Genomic DNA, 17,809 nt, shown 5'->3' on the forward strand with positions numbered 1-17,809 from the left:
GAACAGGTGTAGTTCCAAAAGGCTAACCCCAAAAAGCATGCACTGAAGGGGCAGAGCTGGAGGAGAAAGACCAGGTTGCCTGTTCTTGGATGGAGCCTGGCATACCTGGTGTTATGTAATGGAGGGAGCTGAATGCTCTCAGTCTGCACAGCAGATGAGAGATGCCTAGAGAGGAAAAGAAGGGAATTGTACAAGATTGGGCAGAACAACCAGAAAAGGGGATCCTCCCAATGGGAGCTGTGTCTGTAGCAGTGCTGAGTGACCCCAGTGGGCTTATTATGTGGTGGTCAAGGTGGCTCTAAGATGATCTTCACCTCTACTAGTCCCCTGGATGCAGGGAGGCTCCTGGGGAGCCGGGGGAAGGGTTAAGTCAGGAAGGCTTCAGCCTGCTGCCTTGGCCCCTGTAATTCCTCCAGAGAGTAGGACTGGGAGAACAAGGAGCCCTTTCTGTTCACAGGAATTAATAGCAAAGAGTCATCTGGGGTGTCATTCAAGCCCTGATCAGCTCCCAGAGGAATGTGAGGGAGAATGAGTGAGGGAGCACGGCCTCAAGGCACCAGAGCTAGGGCAGGAGCAGTTTGGCTGGTAACCAGAGTTACCAGCCAGCATTTGGGCAGTGGGACCGTCTTCCTCTTTACCCCAGCCTCTATGTCCCCTCTGCCCTGTGCAGGGGCTCACCCTGACATCCATATTCAAAGGGCTCTCAAGCTTGTCCCTTGTTACCCATCCCTTCATCCCGGGGAGGGGTGAGATGTCTCAGCCCAGCACCACAGCCTGCCCTCTGCTGAGCCTGGAGGGATGGGCCAGGCAACCAGGGGCCAGCACAGACCCACTGCTCTCACAGCGGACGTGAAGTCCAGCAGGCATCCCCTTTCCATGGCTGTCTCACCATTGCCTGTGATGGCAATGTTGTTGTCCTCCCAAGCAAGGTTGCCCATGGAGAGGGTCTCCAGGGAACCCTCAAGCACAGAGGGATATGAGGGTTCAAAGTTCAGTGCTGAAGCTTTTGCCACTGCAACAGCTCACTCAAACTCACCCGGTCACTGCAATTTCAGGAGAAAAAGATCAGTCTAAGGATTTGTTATGCTGCTGTTTCACAGTGCTGCTTCATGGCTACACAGGAAGGTTTGAAAATATTGCAAGGTGGCACTGCAGCTTTGCCTGTAATAGCAACCAGCTCTGGTGAGCTAAGGAGAGATTTTGGGCACATCTCTACATTCCTGAGAAGGAGACCTTGGAGTGATCTGTCCTCTTCCATGACCCACTTCCTCCTCTCTGCCCAGCTGGATCATGGGCAGCCCATGTGACAACACCTGGTAGCACAGGGTGACTTATGGCTCTGGTGATGAAAAGTGGTCAACTCTACCACGTGAAATACAAAACCTTCAGGTCGGCTCTCAGTGACCTGTGTGCAGCGCGAACAGAGCTGTGCTGGAGTCATGAGCTGCTTTTGCTGGCCAAAACATATCTCACCAAAGCCTCCTCTCCTTCCCCCAGCACCAGGCCGGTGTAAAACCAGGCTTAAGCACCAGCCTGCATCTCAGCATCCTCTGGGAGATGCATGCTGCCACTGGGATGGACTCTGCCTGTGCCCTGCTCCCTGTGCCATCACCACTGCCACGATGGGCGCGCCTTGTCATAGAGGGGTTAATAAATGATGCAAGAAAGAAGCCCTTTAATGCACAGTGACCTTTGGCCTTTCATAAATCACAGTGTTGGGCTGCAAGTACGCGGGGGGCACGAGGCGTTTGGGGGAGAGGATGGGAGGGGGGTCCATGCAGCTGCGCCACGGAGTTGACATTGTTCCCACCATCACTAAAGTGCAACAAATCCCTCTATTGTGTTCCTGGTTTATCTGGTTCCTCTTGTTTATTAGCAGAGGTTGTTTGGCGCTGGCTCCAGCCCTGGGCGGGTGGAAAGAGTGTTGGCACGCACCAGAGAAGGGGAGGGAGGGAGTGGGGGGGATCGGGACTGGAGGACGAGAGCAGTTCATCAATGGCTGTATTGTCCCATCTTTTTTGTTGCTCCTGTAATGATATGTTCGAAAAAAGGGGATTAAAAAAAAAAAAACCAGGCGGGGGTGGGGGGAGACGAGAGAGGGAGAGAAAGACAAACTGCACAGAAGGACTCGATAAGAATGGCCGGTCTGGGCCCACAGCGGATGCTGTTGCAGCTGGGGAGGATGGGTCGGGACAGAGCTGCGACGGGGCTGCTCTGTGTCTTTATGCTGCTTATTCAGGTCGGGAGTCGTGAGCCCCAGTGGCTCAGGCTGGACCCACCCGTGCCAACTCTATTCATGGCCAGCCGGGCCCACGTGCGCATGGCGGGGAGGACGGGGAGCGGGAGTGAGGAGTTGGGGCTGGCGAGGAAGGGGGAGGAAGGCTAATCCTCACATCCCTCGAGACTGAACACAGAAGAGGCAGTTGTGGGGCAGAGCATCTTCTCGAAACACTGTCAGTGTCTTTCACCCTGCTTGGTTGTTGTCCCCCAACATATCCACCCGTTCTAAGAAGTAGTAGGGTCCCTTCCCAAATTAGCAGGGATTTTCTTGCATCCAGACTTTGCTTATGCTTGCACTTTTTCCCTGGAGGTGCCTATGGGAACATGCCCATGAAGAGCTCCACTAGTTTTCATGGAGATCAGTGGGACAGTGCTCCCAAAGGTCGATGGAAAATGGTAACACTTTGGTTGCCTCCTTGCTTAAAGGTCATTGTCAGCAGAGTAAAACTGCCACAGGCACAGAGGCTTTGCTTGTCATTGCTTTGCTTGTTGTTACCAATGTAGCTGAAGGGATGCAAACATCCCTAAGAGAAGCACATCCCTCCGTAAAGAACCTCATTGAGATCAAAGTGGAGTTTAACAATAGAAGAGTGAAATTATGTCCAGGATGCATAAGGGCATTTTTTTTAGTTCATTTCAGGCCACTACTGGCTGGTTTTATCCCAACCACACTGTCTGTTTCTTCTCCAGTGACTCCACCACTTCAGAGGTGTCAGGTAGGGCCATGTTGATCTGAACATGCATAGAAAGTCTGTGGTGATTTAAAATTTTTATTTCAAATGGCATAACTCAGAGATTGAAATATTATCCTGAACTTTAAATAGCAAGTTTTATTTCATTGTTTTAGGGTCTTGTGACTGACCTCTCATCTTTCAGCCTGTGTCAAGTTTTAAATGCAAAATGCTGGCTTGACACAAAATGTCAGAAATTCACTTTGAAAATGTCCATTCACAGCATTTTGGCATTTAGAAAAGAATAATTCAGGAAGATTGCCTTGAAATGAAATGTTTTGATATTTTAAAAATCTGTCTCCCACACTCACTTTCCACTCAAAAGTGCTTGCTGAATTATGTCTGAATTTGCAACTTCATTCCCTTGAACTCCCATTTCTTAGCAAATTATCTACCAATAAATGCTTCCCTGGTACCAGCCATTCCCACCCAATGATGCCACATCCTTGCCATAATTGGGAAGTCTCAGGGTCTCCACAAAGTGGTGGAGCATGCTTGGATTCCTGGTTTCCCTGAGTCCCACCTTGACACAAGTGATCTCAGAACTCACAGCAGGCCTGCCATCAGTCTGAGTCACCCACTCCGTGAAGGTCAGGCATGAAGCCCAGCAGTGCCACTGCTGTAGCTTTGTGACCTTAAAAATTGAGGTTAATCATGGAATGTGGTCACAGACGTTTGTGTGGTGGCAGCTCAGGATGTTTATAGAGGGACATATGAGGAGTGGCAGGGATGTGAAGGTCTGAGAGGATGGATCCCCCTCATCACAGGGATATATGTCAGTGCATGCAGAAGAACCTCTTTCACCTGAGTGGAAAATTAAGTGTGTCAAAGCCAAGAAGGATTGCTGACTTGATTAAAGTTAACATTTTTCATCCTCCCTTCTCCCATGATGACATAAAGAAATATGCAAGGTAGTGATGACAGGATTCTACTAGTTGCCAGCAGCTTCCCAGTCCTTCATTTAAAGAGTGGTTCAGCTCCCCACCCCCTCCTCTGCTCATTGCACCTCTTCAATAAAAGTTTGATGAGCTTCTCCACTATAGGAAATTCTCCAACTGGATTCTGGCTTCCCTCATCAGATCCTGCTCTGTATCCAGCAGTTACTTCCAGTGTTAATTAAAGCATCTTCATGAAACCTCTGAAAAGAAAAAATAAATAGGCAAGATTCAAAGCATGAATAAGCAATTGTCCAAGCAACTGGACCAGAAGGAATGGGCAGAAACTGATGCACAAGAAGTTCCACCTGATTATGAGGAAGAATTTCTTTACTGCGCAGGTGACCGTGCAGTGGAACTGGCTGCCAAGGGAGGTTGTGGAGTTTCCCTCACATTCCAGAACTGTGTGTACACAATCCTGTGCCAAGCCCTCTGGGATGACCCTGTGTGAGCAGGGAGTTTGGTGCAGGTGACCCACTGTGGTCCCTTCCAATCTGACCTGTTCTGGGATTCTGTGAATAATTCTCAGCAGCAGTCGATATTACTTCTTGTTTAGATAAATCATTCAGGTGCACTTGTCCTTTCCATCCTCCAGTCCAGTGAGAGGGGACTTTATAGGACTTCTGGATTACAAACCCAAAGAGTTACAGAGTTTTCCTTGAAAACATTTGGTCACATGATGAGTGTTACAACAAACTGGAAATAGTTTTCCTGGACCAACCTGAGCTGGTGGCAAGATCAATCCTACACTTGAGCTGGACAGTCGTGGGAATGTATTGAAACCAAGTCTCATTTGACATTCTCATGTCTCTCTTTTATCTCATGGGCAGTCTAAGCTTGGTTTAGCCTAAGACTACCTCCCAGTCTCACCAACCCTCACAGCAGGTGGCACTGGTGACTTTGAAGAAGTTAGCATCTGCCCAAAATATGACACATGGCAGAAAGAACAGAGCACTGCGACCTGGATTTATGCAGGCAAGTGCACCCTGAGTGTCCTCAAAGGCAAAGCCTACCTGAGCTTCTTCCTCTGCAGGCAGCATCTCAATCACTCTGCAGATGTCCCCAGGAGCATTCAGTCAGCAGTGGTGAGGACAAGTCAGGTTACCTCAAGGCTGTACCTGCAAAGTGCAGCAGGTAATGGAAAATAAAATAAATGCATGCACGTGAAGATGATGTCTCATCCCAGACCATATGGGAGAAATTTCCTGGACTCTGAGGTCTCAGCTGAGCTCAGGGTAGGCCTGACTACTTTCAATGGCATCCCTTGGGGCAGGGACAAGACTGTGGCACTCACCATGAATTTCACAGTCCAAGCTGTTGTCAAGAATCCTATCACTAGCTTTTGCTTCCCAGACTCCAGGGAAACTCAAGGAATTGCTTTTCTGCCAGCAATGGTCTAGGAGTTTTTAAATAGGAGCAGCATTGAGCTAGAAATTCTTAACAAGCCCAGATCGATTTCCTAATCAAGAAGTACATTTGGGATGTTTTAAACCTAAGTGCCACCTCTTGGGAAGAGCACAGGCTCTGCTCCTCAAAGACAGTCGAACTCTGTGCACTTTGCTCAGGAGCAGGAGAGGAGCCACAGCCCCCGGCACGCGTGACACGGTGACTAGAGGAGCATGGCACTGCTGGCGGAGCATCCCGGCCCAGATGGCACAGCTGAACCTGCCGGGTGGCAGGGGTGGCAGGGCTCCCCGGCACCGCCGGCTGCACGGTGCCTGCTCCCACGCTGTCCACAGCACAGCTGGCTGTGTCCCCTCTTCTCCCTGCCCCCCTGCAGACATCGTGGTCCCCTGACCACCAACGTGGCCCCTCTGTCAGGAGTCCCCTGGCTTACTGGTCAGCTCTGTTTGAATGGTGGCATGAGAATTTCTCCCTCATTCGCACAATCATCTTGCCTTGCCCCCCCCCACCAGCCCCCAGCCATCAATATCCTCCTTCCCTGCCTCCCTCCTCCTTCCCCGCCGCCTCCCCCTTCTCTCCCTGGAACTTCCCTGCAGCTGCAGAGCTGGCCAGACAATCGGGTGTTTTAGAGAAATACATTTTTGGGCTAATTTGCCATGCATAAGTGTTTCTCTTACCCTTTAAAGGCAGGGAACAAAGAGCACATTCTCTACGAGCTCTGCCCTGTTGTGAGCAGCCCTGCAGCTGTACAGCACTGTGCTACCCTCCTCTCTTCTGCTCCACTCCCTGCTAGCTGTGTAAGGAGATGGTGTTCTGCTTCTCCCCGGGACCACAACATCTCTTACCCATTTATTACACATTTATTTCTGTTGGGTTTTCTTTCTTTCTTTTTTTTTTTTTTTTAAAGCAGAGACAGAACAAGTGCAAAGGTAAAGGATTTGGCAGCACTGTGTCCTAGACTGACTTGCCAGATCCTCCAGGTAGAATCTTTAATGTTGAGAATCATTTATTTGGAAACAGTCTTAATTCTTCTTTATTTGGGGTTTAATTCTATGTCAAAATATTTTACTCCCTTGATTGGTAACACTGTGGCAATGTCTTACACACACTACCCACTATATTAGACTGGATGAAATTTTGTTCTATTGAGGAAACTTAGTCAAAGCATAAATCCTCTGAGAGGGTTTCAGGTCCAGTTTTATCACTTCAAACACTGGTTGCTATCCCTGCCTATCCCTGGAACTTTTTATGGCCAGGTTAAGTGGACTTTGAACAACATGGTCTAGTTGCCTATGGCAGGGGAGGTGGAACTAGATGATCATTAATGTTTCTTCCTGACCACACCATTCTATGGTTCCATGATTCTATGATACCTGGCTAGAGATTTCAGACAGGATGATTTTCCTTTTTAGGGGTAGGATTCTGAGTGATGAACAGATTTGGCCTGGTGGATCAAATTGGGAAGAAGATGCAGGTGTTCTGCTATGAATCACTCACAGGTTGTGGAGAAGGAGATAGCCTGGAGCAGCTGGACACTGAGGAGCTAAAGATTTTTGTCAGCTTTTTGGGAATACCATTTCAGCACTTGCTGAATAATCTTTTCCCTGTCCATGGAAAACTAGTCCAGCAAATAAATATCTTGCCAAGTAGTAATAAGGTTCTGGTATAAGAGAAACAGGGCTTTTCAACCAGGTATAGTGAAATTACTCACACCAGTTCAGCAGCACTGTATCGAGGCAAACTATTTCCATCAAGCCCACTCCCATCTGCTGCAAATATTAACTCAGTCCAAACCAGTCCCATTTGCAGATCCAAATTCAACACAGCCTAAGGCAGCGAGAGGAGAGGAGAGGAGAGGAGAGGAGAGGAGAGGAGAGGAGAGGAGAGGAGAGGAGAGGAGAGGAGAGGAGAGGAGAGGAGAGGAGAGGAGAGGAGAGGAGAGGAGAGGAGAGGAGAGGAGAGGAGAGGAGAGGAGAGGAGAGGAGAGGAGAGGAGAGGAGAGGAGAGGAGAGGAGAGGAGAGGAGAGGAGAGGAGAGGAGCATAGGGTGGAATGCATAATACAAGCAAAGATAAAGGTTTTATGAACTGTGGACTCAGATCCTGAGCTTCTAAGCTAGGAAAAGCTTAGAGGAAGTGATAGCTAGAGGAACATATGGTAGAAGAAGGTGTAATCAACAGCACCCAGGTGCTGGGACAATGGGACAGGCTGAGCTTCACCTGGCACAGCCTAATAAATCCCTCAGTTCCTCCCTGTCTCTGAGTTCTTTGCACTCAGCAAGGTTGGTTGGCATGTGCACCTCAGACCACAGTTACAATAGGAGGCCATGAGTGGAGCCAAGGCTCAAAGACCTGCATTAATTGACAATGTAGTAGCATTTTTTGTTCACAGTACACTACTTGCTCTTAGCTCAGCTGAGGTCTCAATGTTCTGAAACTTCTGCTTTGCTGTGCCATTGTGAATTAGTTAGTTGTATGAGGCAGCAGTGGAGAACTTAAAGTTTTTTTAGTTTAAAAACTTCAGAACTCTCTCTTCTGACCTGACAAGTAACTCCAGTAAGTGCCCACCAGGTCTTAAAACGGTACTGCCAAGAAAAAGACAATTTATGCCAGACTCTCCTGCAATAGTGAAAATCCCGTTGAGCAATGGCTTTAATCATATTTAACATCCCCTCTGGGTAAATGTCCTTCAATCCCTTTAGGAGACTGAATTTGCAAATTCCCCGGTGGGCTTGCAGGGGACATCACACAGCACAGGTGGTCTGAGTAGCACAGGTAGATTGAACTCCAGCACCATGTGCCAACATATATACCCCAAAGCCCTGGGTGAGGTTAGTGGGAGCAAAATCTAACTCCATCTTTTGAGGTTACCCTCTCAGTTAAAACAGAGAGAGAGAGAGAGAGAGAGAGAAGGGAGTAAGAAGGTTACAGAGTGGGGGAGGGCTGGGAGCCTGCAGACTTCTGTTGCCACATGATTTTCCTGGTTTCCAAATTGCTGCTCCAACAGACATGCACGAGTCCCATGTGATGGCTTATTTACGAAAGCACAGTTGTAAGGCTGCTTGCATCTCATATCCGCTTGGCAGCCCACCTGACCATGGGCTCCAGGGGCACCCACTGCATCCTCCCCATCTGCGCCGTCAGGCCAGGGGGATGGGTGACCCATGATGGGAGGACACTGCTGCTGAGCTGGTGAGACAGTGAAGCAGAGAGGAGAAATTCTTTCCACTGCTCTTTGCACCCCTTTGCCTGGCACTGTGTTAGGAGGCTCCAGAGGCAGGGTGCTGCCTCTTATGAAGGGAAGAAGCTTTCTTTGAGATCTATCTTGCTCCTTCAAAGCACCCAGAAGCAAGCTCACAGTCAAACTGACACAACATTTGCTGATATTCCATGTTTATCTTCAAATAGGTGCATATTCTCTTTCCTTGAGTGGAGCCTTTTCTGGTCCATCAGCCTAGAGTCTCCTTTCACCCAAAGATCCACTCAATTAAAGAGGAAAATTCCTTATAAATAATGTAAAGGAGGCTAAGGGGGAGATGATGACAATGAATTAAAGATAGTTGTTTCTTTGGAAATTGATGATTTGGCATACTTTCTATTAGTTTGTACAGAGAACCCCTAACTACAGTAAAATTGTTCTCCTCAGTCAAAGAGAAGACCAAGACATGAGCAAGAGAGACACAATATGTGAGGAGAGAGTTTTTGAAGGCCAGCAATAGAACCTGAATTCACAGAGGCTGTGATGGGACAAGATTATGCTGAGTAAGCCATATATTTTAGGGGTGGTGTTTTCCTTACTCCATAGCATCCCTAAGAAAAACATCAATCGAAAAGTCATCACCTCATATGCTGCAAAAAGCCCTCTGGTGATCTCTTCCAAAACCAAAGCTCCAATGAAGAAAGGATATCTGACGTTTTAAAACTTCAGGAACAACATCATCCCTATATCCTCTTCCCAGACAACCAGTTGCTGTTTTAAATTGCCCAAGAGCCAAGACTGCTACCTTGCCACACAGATTATGTCTCCCATGGCCATGCCTCTTTCCTTCACACTCAGTAAATCGCCTCCATGAAGGGTTAATTCAACCAGGGCCTTTTACTCCAAGTTGTTTTCCAAGTAGCTGAGAGAATAGGTCTCTTGTTACAAACATGGCTTCTGGGCATTTGGTGATGCTTTCCCTTTTCTCTCTCTCCGTACCACAAAAGAATCTTTTGTTCTTGTCTCTCTGTCTCATTTACTCTCCCCCACCCTGCTCTCGCCTCTTCCCTCCATTGGCTGCCAAGTGACTAAGGAATGGCAAAAAAATGACCATAGCTTGGTCATGGCAAATATTTCTTCACCTATTATCTGATAGAGACTTTAAGCATCTATGCGAAGGCCCCTCTGCTTCCACTGGTCTTCTCTTAGAGATGGGGAAGTATGAGTCAGGCACAACGGGGCAGGATATAATTTGAATCAGACCAACATGCTAATGGAAATATCTTGGAAATTGACTCATGGTGCCTGTTTCAGGAAAATCAAATCATAGGGACCCAGAACTGGCAGGAGTTGAGTGGCAGCTACAATGGGTCTAAATGTTTATGGGAACTCGGCGTTTATTAAAAAGCACAGGGGAGGCGCAAAAAAAGTCTCCTTCTTGACTTCACATTCACTGATTCAGTTGGTTGTAAGCTGGAGCTGACACTCTCTTTTGGATGGGTTGTAGTGTCACATAGTTTCCCTGCACTGTTGCTGTAAATATTCTTGTGCATGATCTCCCACCACAGAAAACTTGTGGCAAATCCCCATGAACATCATGTCTTCCCACAACCCATTGAAATTATACTTCAGGCATTCCCACAGGCATCCTTCCAGCCATAGTCTCCTTGCACATGCTGTTTCACTGAGTCACCTTACACGTACACAGATATGTAAAAGATCACATGATACCAAAGTCACTGCAACTTCTACAGTGACCTTTCTGCAACAGAAACAATTCCTTAGCCAAATTCCCACCTCCCTTCCTTTCATAGCATTTGGCATATACTTCACTGATACTGTGTTCGGCAACAAAATCAAATTCTTCATTCTCACCTGATGCAAATCTTCCTGCTTTTCTGCTCACCTTCTCCTCTACTGAACCTCTTCACTCCTCTGACCACCCTTTGTCCTGAGTCAATCTCAGTCCATGTCATGAGTTAGATGAACATGGCTTATGCTGCCTGCATCCATCTGCCAAGCTTTCTGCACTCTTCTTCCATTTAGTGCCTTAACTGTTTTGGAAGGCACTTGAAACAATCATTAAATTTCAGCCTTAGCCACATCCCGCACACACACACAGAGCTGTGGATGTAAAGCGTTATACAGAGAATTTTTACTCCTGTACAGAAGGGGAATGGACTACAGATAAAAGGGCTATTATATTCCCATATTAGAAGGACTTCTTGTCTGGTGGATTTTAACCAAGCTGGTTAAAACATCCTGAAAACGATGCACTGACCAACTCTTTATATTCGTACAGCTCTGCCCACAATAAGGATTTTTGCTCAGTCAACCGTACTGTTTCAAAGCAGCGTGCAGGGCAGCTTTCACTGTAAAGCCTCAAACTTCTCTAATATGTAACAACAAAGGAATATACAATAACCCTTTTTCCTGCCTCCTGGCTTGATAGCATCTAAATGAATCCCAACAAAAACACAGAGATTCTTCCTGCAACCTCAGCTGTGTTCCACCGCTCCCACAGTAGCTCTACCATAGAGGATGCTCACCAGGACACTGATCATCTCCATCACTAAAGACAACCAAAGGACCCCGAGATGAAGAATTTTGCCCTTGTCAAAAAAACAAGTCCCTGGAAGATCCAGAAACTCCTTAATTCAAATGTTGTGCATCTAATGCTGCAAATTTAAACCTCCCCACCAGGCAGTGCCCCTGATGAAGCAACGTATTGCTGGATACTCTTGGCATTCTCCACTAAGCAATGGTGAAACTTTAAGGAAAAGGCTTTGCTTCTCCCTGCTTCAATTTTCCTTCACATGGAGTGATGCCACACTCCTGATGTGAAGATTCTAATCATAGGTATTACACTGTCTAGGGAGCCCCATCAAGGTCATCTTTGCACCTTGTAGAGACCAAGAGGTCAGCTGTTGGAGTCCTTTTGGAAAAAAGAATCTACCACCATCTCTTTCACAAATGAGAAGCTCAAGGATGGATTATGGATTCTTAGATAATTTTGGATTAATCAAGGAGAGAGGAGGGATAGCTGGATGTCTAAATAAAGCCAATGAGATCACATGTTCTGCCTTTTTATCTGCTTTTCTCTTTCTGCTTTTGGACAACAAAGCTTCCTTTGATACAGAAGAAGGGGGGGGGGGGTAGGGATGGTGGGGAGAGGGGGTGCCAGAGTCACCCCAAAGGCCCCCGGTCACTTATCCATGCTCCTTAATGTGATGTTCCCACTGACAGTTGACAGAAAAAAACAGTGATCTCATGATTCCAGAAACGATTCATGCAAACAGCCCTGGGAGATCAGGGGTGAAGGGGACAGGAAAGAGGGATAAAGGATGAGTGAGGAAAAGCAAGAATGGGAGAGGAAAGGGTAGAAGTGGTAGGGAGAGTGAACATGGGAAGCAGGACTTTGGGGGACAACTGTGTGTGGAGGTAGAAACTGAAGGTCAAACTCCAAAAGAGGATGTGTAATAGGGATTGTAGAGAAAAGGAAAAGAAAGAGGAGTCTTGAGACCAAGGTTAACAGGACTGGTGGAAGAAGACTGTGTGTGAGGTGTGATACTGTATGGCAGGACTTGAGGGCAGAGTCAAGAATATGAGTTGACTTGAGCTGTCTAAATGTGGGAAGAGGGCTGCTGGCCTCAGAGAAAGCATGGTGGGATGAGGAACAAGGGCTTGATATGAGGATGAGAACGAAAGAAGGCAGAATTACCTATGGGATTAGGAGCAGAAAGGCTAAGACTTGCTGAAACTTGCTTCTTCTGCATATTGCTACACAGAACCAGGTCACCAAATCTGCCAAGAGAATAAAACTGGTCTCTCTCAGTCCCAGACCCAACAGATGCCAGACAGATTTACTACCTGAGGCATTCAGCCATGTCCAAAGGAGGCAGTGGCTAAGCAGTGGGGCTGAAAACAAGCAGCCTGGTTTGCACTTTCGTTGGGCTGATCTCGCAGAAGGAGAACTTCACTCCTGCACAGAGGAGCACTATCTGTGCATTACACCTCACCTGCCAGCAGCCATTTCATTCAGCCTTCTTCCTTTCCTTCCCTCATGTGCTTTCATTACTCCTTCCCTTCTCCCCTCCTTCCATCCTTCCTTGCCATCTTGCCACAGGGAGACAAGAGATCTCCACAGTTAGCAGGAGACATCCCTTCTTCTCCATCCCCCCAGGGGACCTTCCACCCCAGCTGCAACCTGCCCCTAACCAGTGAAGCAGCCAAGCACGGGAGACTTTTTAGCCCACAGGAGTCCTGATGGAGCTGGGACAAATAGTGGGATGAAAGACTGGGGAAACAACTAAAAGAAAAAGTGTCTTTCACAAGAAGCTGCCATCTCCATGTCTCAGCTCTCCCCAGCACTGGCCTGTCCCAGGGGCTCATCACATTTCCCCCCTCCTCTGTCTGCTCTGTGGCAGCTAATCAGTGACCTACTGACAGTCTCTGTCCATCACTCGTCTCTGCACGCAATGGGGTAATTAAACCCTGACCCTGGGCTCCTTTTATCCATTTCCTCTGCACAGTCACTCCCCAAAATGGCAGAGGGAGGGCCTGCTGTGGAGGTTCCTGCCCCAGTCTCCAGCTCTAATGAAGATGTGAAGCACAGAAGAAGGACCTGTTGTGAAAAGAAATATGCTAATGAGGCAGCCAAAGAAGTATTGAGTGGTACAAGGCTTCCTTCATGATTGTGCTGAGCTCTGCTGACCCACCTCCACTGGACAAGGCTTTGTAAACCTTCAATTCTGTATCATCATGCCCACAGATTGTCCAGCATACTTCCCCTGCCCAAGCACACCTACAGAAAACCTACTACTCCTCTGCATGTCTTCAGGGCCGTGACAGGTGTAGTGGCCACCTCAGATCTAGCAAAAGAAAATCAATCAATCAATCAATCAATCAATCAATCAATCAAACAAACAAACAAACAAAAACAAACAAAAAATTTTCCAGAAGTCTCAATATATCCAGCCCTGGGCTTGCACACCCACAAGATCAATACAAAGTTTCTGCCCTCCCTGGTGTGAACCTATTGCCTCCACTTGGACTAAGCCAAATGACTCAGGCCTGATGCAGGACTTTCCTCATTAAACATCTGTAGAAGGGCAGAAGGAGGTCTCAGTGATGGGGTGAATCCCATGGAGCACAGTGGATGGACAGGAGCTGGCTGCGACAAGGTGATGTTGCTCTTGTCTGCACAGAAGGACAATGGAGGATACACCCAGTGACAGACAGGAGTCACAAAATGGAGAAGTCCTTTTTCTTTATTTCTCTTTCTGCTTTCTGGCACTCTGCAAACTTTATGACAAAGATTGATAAATAGCCAGAAATTATCTCGAGCAATCCAGACTCTGCTTCCTCCTCCTTACCCTGAGTGGGGAAGCTGCCTTCCTCCCACGCATGAGCAAGAAGGGCTGGGGCCACCCGGGGAAGGGCATGACGGGTAAAGCAGTGCCCCCAAACAATTAAGTACTGTCCCAGGCACTGCACACCCTTGTCCTGGGAACAAAAGAGTCACACACAAGAGACCTGACTGTGAAGCCTCCATCCGCTTTCATCACTGACCCCCAGGGCAGGCAGGGCACAAGGTCAGCCCACTTAAACTCCAAACTCGGCCAGAAATAGAGCTGGGAAGTGGGCAAGGGTGGCCAACTGCAGGGGTCCCCAAGCATTTGAGGGGTTCTTTGACTGAGCCATTTCATTTCATCAAAGACACATTTTTTTTCTGGAAGGAAAATGGAGAGCAGTGGGTGTGAAAGGAGTAAGGGGGAGGCAGGGTGTTCACCATGAGTTATGACCACTCTCAACAACAGTCTTTTACATTGCAGAGGTGAGGAGAGGATGGGGTAATTGGGCATGTTAGACCCATGCATAATGAGAGCAAGTCTCTGCCTGTTTCCCACCCCTCACTCTGCTACTGCTCATGAGATGTAGTCCCCCATATGCCCTGTCACTATTCTGCTGTGGAGCTCAACATCCCAAGGGCTCATCCCAAGGACCACAAGCTTTGATAGCACCTTGCCAGACCAGTAGTGCCCCTGGGCTGTGCAATAGAGTGTAGTCATGCCCCTGGATTGGAAAGGATAAAAGTATAGCCTTACAAAGCAAAACTTAGCAGCCAAGTCAGAGCTCATGCTTTCCACCTGCAGGGTCTCAGAAAACCCATGAGGTTTTAAGTTGCCTTTAAGGTTTTTCATGTTGCGAGTACTGATTTTGGGAGTAATGCTTTCATAGAAGTAACAGCTGCACCAGATGCCCCTGAGACCTATCTCCTTGTCTGGGAGAAGAAATCTGTGGGGATGAAGTCCAGGGGCACTGAAACATGTTTGGTGTATGTGGAAATACAATGCACCTACTATGGAGCATTGTCCATTTCCCCCAGCTTCCCTCTGGATAAACCTTGGAGAATCCTAAATGAAGGGAACTTCAGAGGAAGAACAATGAAAACACCCAGTGAAAGCAGTCCCCTATTCCACCCCAACAGGGCCATGTCCTAGCTGCCCCTATAGAGGCTGCTGCAAGTCTTGGCAACACCCAGCAGGAATGGGGTAGGGATAGGGCAGGCTGTGCAGTGATGGGCAGAGAATACAACCTCAACACTTACTCACTGAAAGTTCCCCCAAAAACAGACAACGTGGCTCAAGGGACAGCAATCAAGGAGGATGTTAGTCCAGAGTTAGTCATGTTGACACTGAAAACAGTAGCAGAAAAGCAGCCAGAAACATGAGATTCAGCACAGCTCCAGTACGCAGAAATACATCTGAGTGCCAAGAAACTAACCAGTCATGCAATGTGTGATCTGCTAGCAGACTCTTTATTACACCTAACGAAAGACAAGCAGAACGGAGTTTTGACTCTCAGAGTCAAACTTTTCATGGATTGTATACTTGGGGGTTAGAAAAATCTAATGTGCAAACTAAGCCATCTTGATTAAAGCCATATTGGTAGACTGCAGTGCACGCAATTTTCAAGAGAAAGCTGCATTTCAAATTTTTGATACAATTAATCAGATCTATTCTTGAAAATGAACAGCTTCCTGGGATTTTTTAAAAATGCTGGCTAACCTTACTTTTTTGGATTTTAGGCAACCATTTTCATTAGCAATTCATTACTTCTCCCCTTGGGAGGAAGCAATCAGGCAATGGATTTCTACTATTGAGACAGACATGGCTTTAGGGCACATGCAGATTCATTCTCCATGTCACACAGAGAGAATCCAATCGATCTTGGACACTTTGTGGCAGCTGTGCACAAAAGGCAGGGTCAGCCCGCATACGTGTACAAAGGCTGATGCTTCAGGGATGTACTGAAGGACACGCACAATGCGCACACTTCGCTGGAGCAGCAAAAAACAAGGCTCATCAGACCTACAGGTTTTGGCCTTGTCAGTGTTTTCCACCTCGGGTGAGTTCTGCTTATTGTCTTTATTTTGAACGGCAGAAGATGCCAGCAAAGGAAACATTCACTGCTTGTTCATCTCTCTTGCAGCTCTAGTAGCAGAAGCAGACAGCAGGAGAAATGAGGTCCTGCAACTTCTTTTAAACAGTCTGATGCCCAGACAATCCACAAGGCTCTGAGAAATCCCCTTTGGCGCAATGAAAGGATTCACATTATGCAGGTGTTCTGTGTGTGAAAAACCTGTGTGGAAAACCTCTTTTTCCCCCTTTTGCAGTAAAATAGGATAAATATCCCACCTCCGCACACCCTGAATCCAGGCCCCCTCCTGCAGCAGGACCACACGGTGGCGCTCCAAATTTAGAAATAGAGCCTGGCCGGGGGCGACCCTGCCACCCCCGGGGGCGACAGCGCGGGGACAGCGCGGGACACACGGCCCCGACCCTGCCACCCCCAGCGGCGACAGCGCGGGGACAGCGCGGGACACACGGCCCCGACCCTGCCAACCCCCGGGGCCTCTCTCAGGACCGCAGCATCACAGAATCTGTCCTGCTAATTGCCACTGTCTCCAGGGATGGATGTTCCACCACCTCTCTGGGCTGATGTAGCAGTGCTTACCCACCCTCACAGTGATTTTTATTCCTTTCCTTGCACTGTAATTCCATCCTACAACTTGCAAGCCATTCCTCCTGTCTTTAGCTGTGCAAAACCGCTCAGAACAGTCTGGGTCTGTCTTGTCTGTATCACCTGCAGCCACAGTCAAGTGCTGCTGTACTGCTGAGCCCCAGCAAGCTCTTCATGCAGGGATCAGGGTCTGGCTCATCAATTCGGGAGCTTCACTGATGTAAAGCTCCTGTCAGTGGCCAGGGTCAGGATGTCAGTCTCTTTTCTTCAGAGCTCCCACCTGAAGGACTGCATTTCTCATTCAGCTTCCCCTCATAAATAAATCTCATCTTAGACCCAGGACTATAAAATGATTATTAACAACGCACTCTTGCCCCTTGTAGTCCAGCATTGTGGGTGGCTTCAGTCAGTGTTTTGATGTATGCAGACAAGAGGCTCAAGGGGCTGCATACCACAAACACTAACCAGCCTCTCAGCCAGCAGGAGAGGTCACTGCCATGGCCAGCCCTTGCTCCTACTCACGGAGGAGTTTTCAGTTCAAAGAATACAATGTTGGGGTTGTGGGGTTTTTTTTGATCTGTGTCAGTAAGTTGGGGTTGGAAGCCTGGTATTGCTCAGAAGCCAGGAGCAATTGGAAAAGATGATCCATAATGCAACAAGGCAACCGCAATTCTCTGGGAAATCAAAGCATTCTCCCAGAGCTGGTGTCACGATGGAGGCAGGAAAACCATTTGAACAGCCAACCAGTGCCCCCACATAGATCGCAGAGGAGAAGAACATGTGGAAGCCCGGCGATCCTGCACACACGGCGGTGCAGGGGGTTTGCACACAGCATGCTGACAGGCTCCCACATCCGCTGGCATCCGATGCTTCCTCAGGTCACTGCCGATTGTGATCGTGCCACGCAATTTCACAGAATCACCGAATCAATTAGGTTGGAGAACACCTCCGAGACCACGGAGTCCAACTGAACACCACCACGTCAACCAGACCGCCACACCGAGTGCCGTGTCCAGTCTCCTTAAACACCTGCAGGGACGGTGACTCCACCAGCTCCCTGGGCAGCCCATTACGATATCTAACCATCCCTCCCGTGAAGAAATTCCTCCTGACGTCCCACCCAAACCTCCCCCGGTGCAGCTGGGCGAAGAGCCCGCTCCGCACGCGGCAGGGGGGGTTTCAGAGAGCGGCCCTGAGCCCGCGCTCGGCCAGGCCCGGCCGCCCGGTGCCCGTGGCA

At 48.3% G+C, this 17,809-nt stretch overlaps 1 long non-coding RNA gene across 1 annotated transcript; it reads right to left on the reverse strand.

The window, feature by feature from the left end:
* Positions 1–591: 591 nt before the first annotated feature.
* Positions 592–17,806, reverse strand: LOC146763418 (uncharacterized). Its single transcript, XR_014952025.1, has 3 exons — positions 10,423–17,806; positions 4,960–5,064; positions 592–4,149 (listed from the first exon to the last, which is right to left on the reverse strand). It is a non-coding gene; the product is annotated as an uncharacterized LOC146763418 (long non-coding RNA).
* Positions 17,807–17,809: the final 3 nt, after the last annotated feature.

Source organism: Lonchura striata, chromosome 1A (assembly GCF_050655825.1).
Source record: "Lonchura striata isolate lonStrDom1 chromosome 1A, ASM5065582v1, whole genome shotgun sequence".
Classification (NCBI taxonomy): domain Eukaryota; kingdom Metazoa; phylum Chordata; class Aves; order Passeriformes; family Estrildidae; genus Lonchura; species Lonchura striata.